The sequence below is a fragment of the Eulemur rufifrons genome, chromosome 28 (genome assembly GCF_041146395.1).
Source record: "Eulemur rufifrons isolate Redbay chromosome 28, OSU_ERuf_1, whole genome shotgun sequence".
NCBI lineage: Eukaryota > Metazoa > Chordata > Mammalia > Primates > Lemuridae > Eulemur > Eulemur rufifrons.
This window is the reverse complement of record NC_091010.1, coordinates 68,220,774-68,233,541: the sequence shown is the minus strand read 5'-3', so window position 1 is coordinate 68,233,541 and position 12,768 is coordinate 68,220,774. Positions and strand designations below refer to the sequence as shown.

The window sequence follows — 12,768 nt, the reverse complement described above, 5'->3', positions numbered from 1 at the left end:
TTAACATGCCAATTGAATCTCTTAATTTACAGAAAATCAAATGCTATGAGAGTCAACCAAACCAGACCAAACCACACCCATCCTCGCCAAGGGCTGCCTCTGAGTCGAACATGCTGGTGGCCCAGGGTGTCGGCCTTCAGAACTGCACTTAGAAGCCCCTTGCTTGGGTGCAGAAGGGGATTCTAAGGGACAGAGTATGGCCTGGCTGGGCGTGCACATGGTGGCCTTGGCACCCAGGGGGACAGCACAGTCAGGCAGTTCCCAAGGACATAAGAAGAGACCGGTTTCCTCCTGAGCTGTGACCTCTGGTTTCCCTGTAAGGTTGAAACGGCCCCTCTCGCGATCTCCTGTGAGGACAGCCCATATTTCATCCACTCTAGGAATTACCGAATGTCCCTGGAATTTCCTGCTGTATAAGCTACCCCCGGTAATGGAATTGGCCACAGACTCTAACACCCTCCGGGTTCCAAGTTCACAGGCAGCTCTTGACTCACCTACAAACACAGGTTATTTTCATCCTCCCTCCAGTGACAGGTGAACCACTTTGGGATGAAAGACTTCACTGTTCTTTCTTCCTTGGCCCACACTGACTGTTCCGTCTCCTCACAACCCTTCCTCACTTGGCTCCCCCAATACGCAGGTGCACAGAGCCGGGTCAGGCACGTGGCTGTGTCAGCCCAGATTTGCAAGGGTTCCTTCCCCCTCAGCACGTGCAGGAAGGACACTTAGCCTCACTTCTCCAGACAGCAGAGAGATGCATCGTTGTTTGGCTACCACAGCTTGGACGGGTGCTCCTGGCATCTACTCAATAGAGCCAGGGATGCTGCCCAACAGCCTACAATGCACAGGACCATCCTCTGCGACAAAAACTACCCAGCCCAAATTATTAACAGAGGTTGGCAAGCCCAGGTTATGGGGACACATCACACCTCTACCGAATTCCCAGTCTTCAACTTTCTAGCAAAGGATCTGTTATCCCCTCTCCAAACAGACACTGGGTGTGCTTGAGGTAGAAGAGAGGTTAGTTCTGCAAGTTGTTTAGAAAAGAGTATGGAATATTGTTACTGCATTGTCCAAACAAACAAACAAACAAAGGTGACAACACATCCTTCCTCTCCCAAATATCCAGAGAAATTCAACAAAGCTCAGTCTCCTGTTTTATAAAATACTCACAGGCTCTCCTGCAAAGGGAAGCAGTGGAAGTATCAGCCTCCTGTCACGCCAGGGTTTGAGTTGACTTGCTGAGAGGACCAGTATTTTAAAGACAGGGGCTGCCTGCATGGCAAATCTCTAGCTCTGCAGAAGACATGCAAACACAGCCATACAGAGATGAAAGAGCCAGCACCAGGGAGAGTGCCGCAAAGGAGACCCGCCCTCAGCCCTGGCATGTAGTGGAAAACAGGCCAGCACACGCCGAGCAGGAGGAAAACAGATTTACTGCCCCGAAAGATGGACAGGGCCCGGGTCCATCTTGCCACGGAATCTCTGAAACGCACCAGTCACTCCATAGCACATGCCTGGCTGCCTCTGGTCACAGACGTCCTTGACAAAGATGGATCTAGTACCTCCAGGAACATGACCCTATGGGTGGATCTAAGGCAAGACTCCCCCCGCCCCCACCCGGGGGGCTGGCACAACCATCAGGAGGGAATAGACTAGTGTTCTGCTTGGTTTGGCTACAGCAAACCTTCCAGAAAAGACCATTAATACACTGCATAACCTATGCAGGCACTTGGTAAGCATTTCACACATACTACTTAGTTTAATCCTGTGAAGTAGGAACTATTATCCCTGTGTTACTCATTCGAACACAGAGTCACAGAGAGGTTAGGTGACTTGCCCAGGGACACACAGCTAGTACCTGGCAAGTCTGGATTCAAACCCAGGTAGCCTGGCTTCAGAGTCCACCCTCCTGCTTGGAGGCTCCCAGAAAGCATTGGCATAATGGCCTCGGTACTCTCCAGGGCCCCAGTAGTGTTCAGGAGCCACTCAGTAAATGTGGCTGAGCCCAATGGGCACCAAGGCCATGACCATCCTAAGGCAATGCCGACCCATCAGTTCTGCCCAGCAGAGGGCCCAGGTCCTCCCTGGGGCCACGAGAGAATGTCGTCAGATGCCTCCTCCCTCTCACACCTGACATCCACGTTTCTCTATCTTTGCAGTCCTGAGACGGGGTCTACCCAAAGAGCTTGGAGTGGGCGAGCCATGGGCCGAAGCCGGCGCATCTTCTTTCAAATAAGCGATCCCGGTGCGTTTATCTCAGCGGGATATCAGCCAGGCGGCAGATGTTTTATAACTTCCTTCAGAGACCCCCGTTCATAGAGACAAGTTGTTTCCACTGGTTACTTCTGGCTGGTTATCCCTACCACTCCCCCTTCCCTTCAAAGACGTCTGCAGACTGGACTATTTAACAGCACACTGTGTTTGCTATACGAATTATTGATCGCCGGTTTTTAGACCGTTTTCTCACACAGCCTCCTGTAGTGAGTTGAGAAGGGAGTTCCACTGGTAAGTGCACCTTTTCTCAAGTTCAACCACGGAAACACTTCTGTGTTACAAGACTCACAGGATGTTCTCATCTTGATTTTATTTCTTCCTAGAGATGCCGCAGGTCAGGCGCAGAAGTCTATGCATCGGGTTGTTTGCTCGCACTTTTCAACGCTGTGCCGAGAAGCACGTGCTGTGGCAGGAATGTGCTGTTCCTCACATGCAGACTGGACTCGTACTCACTACAAACAGGGATTGGAAACTGGAGAAATCACACTTGCTTTTCCTCTGCTGAAAGCAGCCCTGTAGCCTGATGGCCAGCAAGAGACACAGGACAAATGTGTGGTTCAGTTTGGAAACTTCTCATGAACATCTTTTAATGTCCTCAGCTGAGTCTGAGAATTTCCCAGAGGGCTCATTAGTGACACCAGGTTGATTTATATGTATAATTGTAAAGGTGAAAAGGAGGTTAAACGTGAGTGGCTGGTCTAGGGCCGGAGCGTTTGGGTGCCGGTGTGTGCGTGCGTGTGTGTGTGTGTGTGTGTGTGTGTGTGTGTTTGGGGGGTGGGATAAGGGAGTGATGGGGCTGGAAGGTACTGGCTGTGGCTGTGTATTGACAAGCATGTGGACATTTAGAAATATCCAGATCTTTTGAGTCATAAAGTTAGATTAATGCCCCCAAGACAGGCTGACATTGACCGTTGTCTCCAAAAGTTGGGGGTCCTGTAGCCCCAGCCAGATCTGTAGGTGCCTGAGATGAATGTGTGTATGTGAGATTCCTAGGTAATGCTGGGTAATTTAATTTTACCGTGAATTGTTATCATACCAAAAACATTACAGCTGGTGTTTTGCAAAGAAAAATAATATTTTAAAATATACTGGCTTTCCTAAGGTGACATGTCCATCAAACCCTTCAACTGTTTCACAACCTACTAATTAGATTAAGCCAATTTAATGACTCAGGCATATAAAATGCCTTACCTTACTTCTCCCTCCTTCACTAATGCATACATAGACAGAGAATTAGGTGGGATAATTTTAAGGCCAGACCCATATAAGCTGGGAGATTCAAATTAAGGTTTAATTAACCTGCTTAGTACAAGAATCTCTGAACAGCGGGAGATTTTACACACTGTTACATGTGATCTGTAATAACCAGGCACAACAGGCTTCTCCACAACCATTATGTGTACTAGGATATCTGCCTTGGCCTGTGCATTTAATCTAATGTCTGGAACTTGTCGATTCCAGAGGAAAAATATTTGGAAATATACCCACAGATCATCCTTAGGCTATATGTGCACACATAGAAGAGTCTGGGAAAATAAAGTCCAGTCAAGAGGACTGTGATGTTGTAAACAATCAACTGGACTCATCAAACGACCGGCTGATGGGTACACGAGTTATTGATCGCCTGCTCAGACGGTTCCTCACGTAACAGCCCACCGTGAGCTGAGAGCAGAGTTGGACCCGTAATCTGTACCTTTTATTCCAGCGTAACCAGCTGAACATCATGGGATGAGGAAGACGTTTTCTTTAGCTTTGGGTTGGAAAGAAGAATCTGGCTGGGCTCAGTCATTGGTGGCCACGTGGATGTGCCTCTCACCAGCTTTGGGGAGGAGGGGTGGACTATGGTTTGGATGTTTGTCCCCTCCACAACCCCTTGTTGGAATTTGATCCCCACTGTTGGAGGTGGGACCTGCTGGGAGGTGTTTGGGTTGTGGGGTGGACCCCTCATGAGATTAGTGCCCTCTCTTGGGGGTGAGTCCCTGCTCTGTTCCTTCCTAAGGGGGCTGGTTGTTAAGCAGAACCTGGCATCTCCCCCTCCTCCTCTCCTCTCTGCACACGCCGGCTCTCATCACTTCGCTTGTGTATCATTAAAGTGGAGTAATCAAATGCTATGGACATCTTGACATGCGATACATAGGGAAATACACAGTGTACAATACCTGCATGATCTTTGCCAAAAACAGTGAATCTAACTCTAATCAAGTCTTTGGGTGCTCGCTTCGGCAGCACATATACTAAAATTGGAACGATACAGAGAAGATTAGCATGGCCCCTGCGCAAGGATGACACGCAAATTCGTGAAGCGTTCCATATTTTTAGACTTAAACCTTAGGCGTGATACAATCAGAATTCTAGAAGAAAATGTAGGAAAGACTCTTACAGACATTGGCCTAGGCAAAGAATTTATGAAGAAGACCCCCAAGGCAATCACAGCAGCAACAAAAATAAATGAATGGGACATGATTAAATTAAAAAGCTTCTGCACAGCCAAAGAAACAGTCCAGAGAATAAACAGACCACCTACAGAATGGGAAAAAATTTTTGCATACTACACATCAGATAAAGGACTGATAACAAGAATCTATTTAGAACTCAGGAAAATCAGCAAGAAAAAATCAAGCAACCCTATCAAAAAGTGGGCAAAGGACATGAATAGAAATTTTTCAAAAGAAGATGTAAAAATGGCTAACAAACATATGAAAAAGTGTTCAACATCTCTAATCATCAGGGAAATGCAAATCAAAACCACAATGAGATATCACTTAACCCCAGTGAGAATGGCCTTTATCAAAAAAACCCAAAACAACACATGTTGGCGTGGGTGTGGAGAGACAGGAACACTAATACACTGCTGGTGGGACTGCAAACTAGTGCAACCTCTGTGGAAAGCATTATGGAGGTATCTTAAACAGATTCAAGTAGACCTGCCATTTGACCCAGCAATCCCATTACTGGGCATATACCCAAAGGAAAAAAGGTCATTCTGTAACAAAGGCACGTGTACCCAAATGTTTATAGCAGCACAATTCACAATAGCAAAGATGTGGAAACAACCCAAATGCCCATCAATACATGATTGGATTAGTAAACTGTGGTATATGTATACCATGGAATACTACTCAGCTATAAGGAATGATGAAGATACAACATCTCTATGGTTCTCCTGGAGAGAGTTGGAACCCATTATATTAAGTGAAGTATCCCAAGAATGGAAAAACAAGCATCACATGTACTCACCAGAAAATTGGTTTCCTTGATCATCACCTAAATACAAATCTGAAAACGACACCAATTGGACATCAGACTGAGGTGGGGGGTGGGGGAGGGGATGGGGGTATGCCTACACAATGAGTGCATTGCGCACCGTTTGGGGAGTGGTAACACTTGAAGGTGCTGACTCGGGAAAGGGGGGGTGGGAAAAAAAATATGAAACTATTGTTTTTAACTTGCACTGTTCACTTAATAATTTATCATGAATATTTCCCATATTATTTCATATCATTGTACAAGAAATAATGTATACATTATGAGGACATACTGTATCTAACAAGATATACTGTTAGACTCTTTGATTCTGTAAAATTAAATAAAAAAAATAAAATAAAATAATAAAATAATTAAAAAAAAAAAAAAAAAAAAAAGTCTTTGGAACTAACCTTTCCTGTACAGGACACATGGGGATAGACTAACATGTTAAATGACACGATGAGGAAGAACACAGACAGATCCATTCCAAAGCAGCACTGAGCTGGTTTCTTCAATAAGTCAAAGTCATGAAGTAAAATAAAGGGAGAGTGCTTTAAATTTAAAGAGACCTAAGAGATTTAAAGACCAAATGCAAAGTATGGACCTTGTTTGAATCTGGATTTATAGAAACCAGCTTTAATTAGACCTGAGACAGCCGAGGACATTTGACTAGGGATTGGAAATTTGATGATTCCAAATGTGTATTTCTCTTTGTTGTGAGATAATGAGAGTATGCTTATGGGAGAAAATCTCTGTATTTTTTAGATATTCACAATTAAGTATATAGAAGTAAAGTGAAGTAATACCTGGGATTTGCTTTTAAATACTTTAGCAAACAAACAAAAAAATCAAGTAAGGCAAAATCCTGATAATTACTAACTCTGGCCAATAAGCATTTGAGACTTCATCATACAATTTTCTCCACTTGTAGGTGTATTTGAATTTTTCTTAGTAAAAGAAATCATGCTGTTGTTGGGGATGGATGGATGGGTGGGTGGATGGGTGGCAGAGGGTTGGATTAGATCATACATGGTCTATATTCCATGTGTACACTTTGTCCATTAAGGGTTAATGACTGCATTTGCCTAAATATGGCATTGGTCAAGCTCTTGTCACACACAGAAGTCTCCACTGCCCAGGCACACACTATGGTACTATGGTGAGAATTCTATCCTTTTCCAAAACTTCAAACAGAGCTTAGGAAGTTGATGCCAGAGTGCTGGGGACTCATGCCCTCTGGGTGTTCAACCTTTGCTAATCTGGAGAAAGAGGAAATCACATCTGGGATCGCCCTTTCATTCTTTATGATCTGCTTTAGAAATACCCACTGGAGGAAAATAACACATGAAGGTGTGTCTCATTGTCAATCTCATTTTAAAAAAAAAGCGTACTAGAACCAACCTTCCTTACTTGCCCTTTAGTCTCAGTTCTGAGCCCTGAGAAATATTTGAAAAAGGGAGACACCAAAATGGTGAATGTTGTAATGACTCTAGAACAAAATGTTGTTCAACTGTATGAACCTTTTGGGCTGTGAAATCAATTCAATAGGTCATGGCCAGCATTAAAAAAAAACAATAAAGTGTAGATAAGAATCCAAATGCGTTTCATAAAGGTATTGTCTTTTCAAAGTTTTGTTGCAACTCTATCAGCATGAGTTAGGTCATGATGTAGAGTGTACTTCCTGCTCCGTTCACCCTTACAATGATCAACGCGGTTCTAGAAATAAGCGTGATTCCGTGGACGTCCCTTTCACACAATTTACTCCTTAACTTCGCATGGACATGTCATGCTTATTTATTATTGAACGTCATTTCCAAAGACTGTGTGAAGTTTGAATAAATTAAGGGAAAATATATAACACAACACTGGATTTCCTTGAAATTATGGTCACCTGTTCTTATTTGGACATCTGGAATGAATTACTGCCCCTGTCAGACGTAATCGAGAGGAACAAGAAAATTTAGTGCCATACAGAGCAGGAAAGTAGAGTTTAAAATATTTGGCGTTTCTTCAGCTAACATTAGGCAAACCACCCTGCTACAACCCTGCCAGAGCACATGGCTAGTGACAAGCTCACACCCTACCCTGGTGAGGTGTGCTCCCGGGGGGACACCAGTACGCTTTCAATGAATGAGAGAGCGTGGTGATTAGCTTCAGATGAGCTGTTACCATGCACCGGCCTCCGGAGTTTTCTGCCGCACTGCCAGGCTGCCCTCTGCCTTTTACCTTTTACTACAGCTATCGTAGGCATCCCCTCGCCTGACTGTCCTGGGAGAGTGGCCTCCTAGGTGTGGTGGACACCTTGGTGTCCGAGTCTTCCCACTGGCTGCTCTTCTAGAATGAAAGACCCTATGGCCTCCAGGGGCAAAGGTGCTACAGTGAGGGGAGGGCAAAGGAAACAGAGCTTTGTGCACCCTCTGCCACGGCCCCCGCTCCCTACCTGAGGACACGGAAGGAGGTGGCCTGGGCACAGCTGCCTGAGACCCATCCTGCCACCTTGCCTACTGAGGGTCTTACTCTGGACACTTCTCAGCCCTGGGTCTTCACACCAACCCAGCGGTCAGGATGGGTCTCCCGAGTCCCCGTGGCATCCTGCTCTGCTTTCAGAGAGCGGATCAGAGCATCTCTTTTTTAAATTTGTTTTCTGTCCATGTACTGTGTTGAATAGTGCCCCCCCCCCCATTTATCCACTAGGAACCTATGAATGTGAACTTTTTTGGAAATAGGGTCTTTGCCATCAAATTCAGATGGGGTCACCCTGGAAGAGGGTGGGCCCTAAATCCAATGGGACTGGTGTCCTTTTAAGGAGAGGGGCTTTAGGCACAGAAACACACACAGAAATCACGTCATGTGAGGATGGGGCAGAGACCAGAGTGATGCAGCTACGCGCCAAGGAAAGCCAAGGGTTGGCGGCAACACCAGAGGCCAGGAAGTGACCCCCTGTAGATCCTCCAGAGAGCACGTGGCCCTGTGGACTCTCTGTGTTCAGACTTCTGGCCTCCAGAACCATGAGAGAATAAGTTCTGTTGTTTAGACCACGCGGTCTGTGGTATCTTGTTATAGAGGCTCTAGGAAACTACTGTAGCTCCCAGACTAGCTCTAGATCTAGGAAGGAAGGGTCAGTAGAGGACCCCAATGAGTGAAAAATTAGCGCTCACACAAAGGAAGCACAGCTGCCCATTTTCTGTGAATTGGGGCTCATGCAAGGGAGGGACACAATGCCAGTCTGTGTCCCTTTAACCAGGGCCAAGCATGGGTAGGCCAGCAATTGTTCTTCTCAATCCACCTGCAATATTTATAGCCAATGGAATTTCTCCGAGATAATGAACTTGTTGGCTGTTAATCTTCGGTCTGTGTCTGGGCATTCCATTTACTCCATGTACGTATGTGTGTGTGCACACGTGTGTGTGCATGTATGTGTGTGCATATCTTCATCTTCTCAGGTACTTACGAGGAGGCCACACACTACACTGGGTATTGGGAGAAATGAGCCATAGGCCAGCAATGAGTACACGAGAGTGACTGAAGGTGCACATTGTAGTTAGACCAGACCCCAGCATAATTCATCCAGGCTGTGTGCTGCACTTTGGGGAGCCCACATGTACCCACACATTCCTCTATACTCAGTCCTAGTCACCATAACGTATGTACTTATCAGAGGCCAAGAGAACATGTCCATTGTCTCAGCTCATCTCTTTGAGCCAGAGGTCCTTGCTCAGCTTAGAAACTGAGTATCTTTGGGTCAAGTGTCTACCCTAAGCCAATCAGCTATGGCAGTGTGGCGGGCCCCATGGTACATGGTCACAGCTGCTTAGAGGAACAGGGCCACCCATAGGGTCTGCTCTGGAAGGCCCTGTGTGTAGGCAGCCCTGCCCACTGCCCTCAGCGTTGCAGCTAATGCATATGAGCAATCAGTGTGAGCTCACACCTCAGCCTGCTCCTCACACAGTAAACCTGTCACAATTCTCTGAGCCCAGATGCATATACATACACACACCCATGTGCATTGAAAAGTACACACCACACACAGCAATACACACACACTCTACATACGTGGGTCCTCGTGCACATATGCCCAGCTACAATCACTAGTACATAGATCAGCACTGTACACACCTGCACTCCTACACATATCCATGCGCGACTATAGACCTTAGTCTCACACACACACACAACATACACACACATATCTACAGATGTGCAGGGGTCAACCCACTCCTAAGACACATGCACACGCACAGCAACACACGAGCATGCATCTGCACCTGTATAAACAGGCATATGCCCCAGTGCAGAAGCTGACATATGCAGACACTCAAGAGAGGATGTGCACACGCCACCCCCCCCCCCACACACACACAGGCCCACACATGGGCAGGTTGAAACTGCAGGAGGTTTCATTAGTTCACGTATCTTTCACCTCTCCCCACAGGTGGCTCTGCCTGGAAGACACTCGGCTGAGAAGACAGCTTCTGGGCCTTGTGGGCACAGGGAGCCCTAAGTTCACTATTGATTTCTGCCTTTCATTCGGCGTCAGGACGGGCTCATCAGAGTGAGCCGGTGCAGTCTGCAGGCGGTCCTGCACGCGGGAAGCCCGCAGCCGGCAGTTTGCGGAGAGAGCAGAGGTTGCTGGAGACGAGGACCCGCTAAGCGGGGCAGACCTCCCTCCAGCCAGGGCGAGGAAGCCTTTGGATGTGAACTTGAGCCCGGCGCCCCGGTGTCAGGCTCTTGACGAGCATGAAGACTACTGAGGCAGCGTCCTGCGGCAGTCATGGTCTGTCTTTGGACTCCCGCTTCCCGGCCTGAGTCCCGAGCCACCTTCCTGCTCACATGTCCATCCTCAGGCTGCTGGCCTCCCCCCGCCGCTCCTCCACCTCCAAATGCACAGTGGCCCTAGGGGTACGTGAGGACGAGGCAACACAGCATGCCAGGAGTTGGGGAGAGCGGGGAAGGCAGCTGAGAGACCCTGTGCGGCTGACCCTACCCCCCCAGCCCCCTGCCCCCCGCTGTAAGTCTAAAATGTTGCTTGCACTTCCAAATGGAAGTTTTAAAAGTGAAAATCAATGCGCTCCAACAGAAAGCACAAATGTTCAATTACGAGATAAATGGAGCATTCAAGAACACATTACGTAACACGATTGGTTAATTGTGCAGGCGTTAAATATCTAGAAACGCCAGCGGACCTTCGGCTATGCAATGAGGCGTGGCTGCCTGAGACGGAAACAAACCCACAAGGCGACTCAGAGAATCTAGACAAACAACTGCCTGCCACTTACCCACCCCGTCTGCAGGAAGGGGAACGAGTCCCCCAAATGCCAAGCGATGCCCACGGGCATCCTACGCCAATCACTGCTTACCTCAGGGTCTCTTCAGCGCGGTCCGGCTCCACCGTGTGCAGGAAAGGGCTGCGGTGCTGACCCCCACGGGCCTGTGGGGCAGGGAGGGGGCTCAGGTCTTGGAGCCCCCGGCAAAACGTGGGTGCTGCTCGGGCCGGGATGCCACTGCACTCGGTTTCGCACCACGCCCCTGCCAGGCCATGCATTTCTGCCTCCTCTGCTCTCAGTTAGAACCTTCAGGCATCAGACAAATGTTTCCTAAGCGTCTGTTGTGTGAGATGTCAGTTCAGGAAAAGTCTGGGGAGGATGGCCAAAGCTTGCTGTACCTTAGCCACGTTGGCCTGCTGGCCCAAGGGTCTGCCCCGCCGTGGCGCTCAGGTGCCAGCTGTGGGCTCGGCCACCCATACAAGGGAAAGCACCCTGGCTCCTGCCGGGCCCCTCCGCTCCTGAAGGCGGCTCTACTTTCTCTGGCAGCAGGAAGGATGTTGTACTCAGTGTCCCATGGGAGGTGGGACCTGGAGCCCGTGGCCACCCAGAGGATGGTGGCCGACACTGGGCCTGCACATCAGGAGGCTCGTGTGTGCACGCGTGTGCTCCCCACTGCCTCCCCCTCACCGGCCGGGCTGCAGAGGGCCGCCCGACCACAGGCTCAGCTGCCCAGACCTGGAGCCCGGCTGCCTAGGTTCCAACCCCAGCTCTCTCGCTTTCTGGCTATGACCTCGCTGAGCCTCGGTTCCACGCGTGTGTTTGATGGAGATCACTGAGGGGATTCGGTGAGACCGTGCCTTTAGCACCCTGTCTGGCTCACAAGAGGGGATGTCCTCAGTGGGTGGTCCCAGTCACTGCAGGTATTTCTGGTGACTTTATCAGCCCTGCCTATAGCTTCAGTGGAAATAGGAAAGCCGGTCTCCTGCCCCAGGGCTGCTGGGTCCAGTACTCTGCACCAGAAAGGCCACACCACGGTGGCCAGGACCCTGGAGAATACAGCTGCCCAGGGCCCAGGCTCTCCAGGGTTGAAGCAGGGGGGCCCACAGACACTCAGCTGGCCCCCAAGAAATCTGCCTTGAAATCCGGTGCCTGTCAGATTGCTGCCTCCTCCAGGGCTCCTTCACCCGCCTGTCCTGGCTGCTTGGCCAGCCTGGGCCCTCCCGGCAGCTGCCGGCACCCCTTGGCCGCACGGGCTGCAGAGAGGCACTTCTCCACGACAGGCGGCTCCCGGCTCGCACGTGCCGGGCCCACACGTGCCCGGCTGGGGGTTTGAAGACTTCCTGGAAAGAAACAAATGGCTCGGTTTCATCAACAAGCATAGATGCTCATTTGAAAGAAATGATTCCCACTTTACACCTTACTGTAATTTTCCAATTAATTGTCATTTAAATATGTTAATGCAGCTAACTAGGTTGAGCATCAGCTTAAAGACTTTCTGAATAATGAAGCAAGAACTCCTAGTACACAAAGAGGGAGGAAATTTTCCGTGGAACTCGATAGAATGGAGGCAGACGTGTTGTCCCGAGACAGGGCCAGCCCCAGCAGGACAGCCGGGCCCCGATGACAGCACTGGAAGGGCCTGGGGGTCAGGCATGGCCCAAGGTTTGGGCCTCAGAGCACAGCTTCTCCCCCTGCCCCCCGCCCTGTTCCCTCTGCTGCATCTTTCTGCAGACAGCACCCACGGTTCCCTACATGGTGCATGGGAGGAGCCCTGGGGAGGGCCCTGACCCCGAAACATGCCCTGTAGTAGCCTGCTGCAGCTGCCAAATGTAGCCACCTTACTGTTTCAACTCGTCTTAACTCCACCGCTAGCCGTCCTGCCCCCTGGGGGCACGAGGACCTGGCCACTGCCAGGAAGAGGGCGCCCTTTCCTCTCTGGGTGGAGCCCAGCACAGGCAAGGCCATGGTGGGCTTGGGTCAT

General features: G+C 49.2%; 1 non-coding gene across 1 annotated transcript; it reads left to right on the top strand.

Moving 5' to 3' along the window:
- Positions 1-4,487: 4,487 nt before the first annotated feature.
- LOC138376691 (U6 spliceosomal RNA) lies at positions 4,488-4,594 on the top strand. Its single transcript, XR_011231676.1, has one exon. It is a non-coding gene; the product is annotated as a U6 spliceosomal RNA (small nuclear RNA).
- The last annotated feature ends 8,174 nt before the right edge of the window (positions 4,595-12,768 follow it).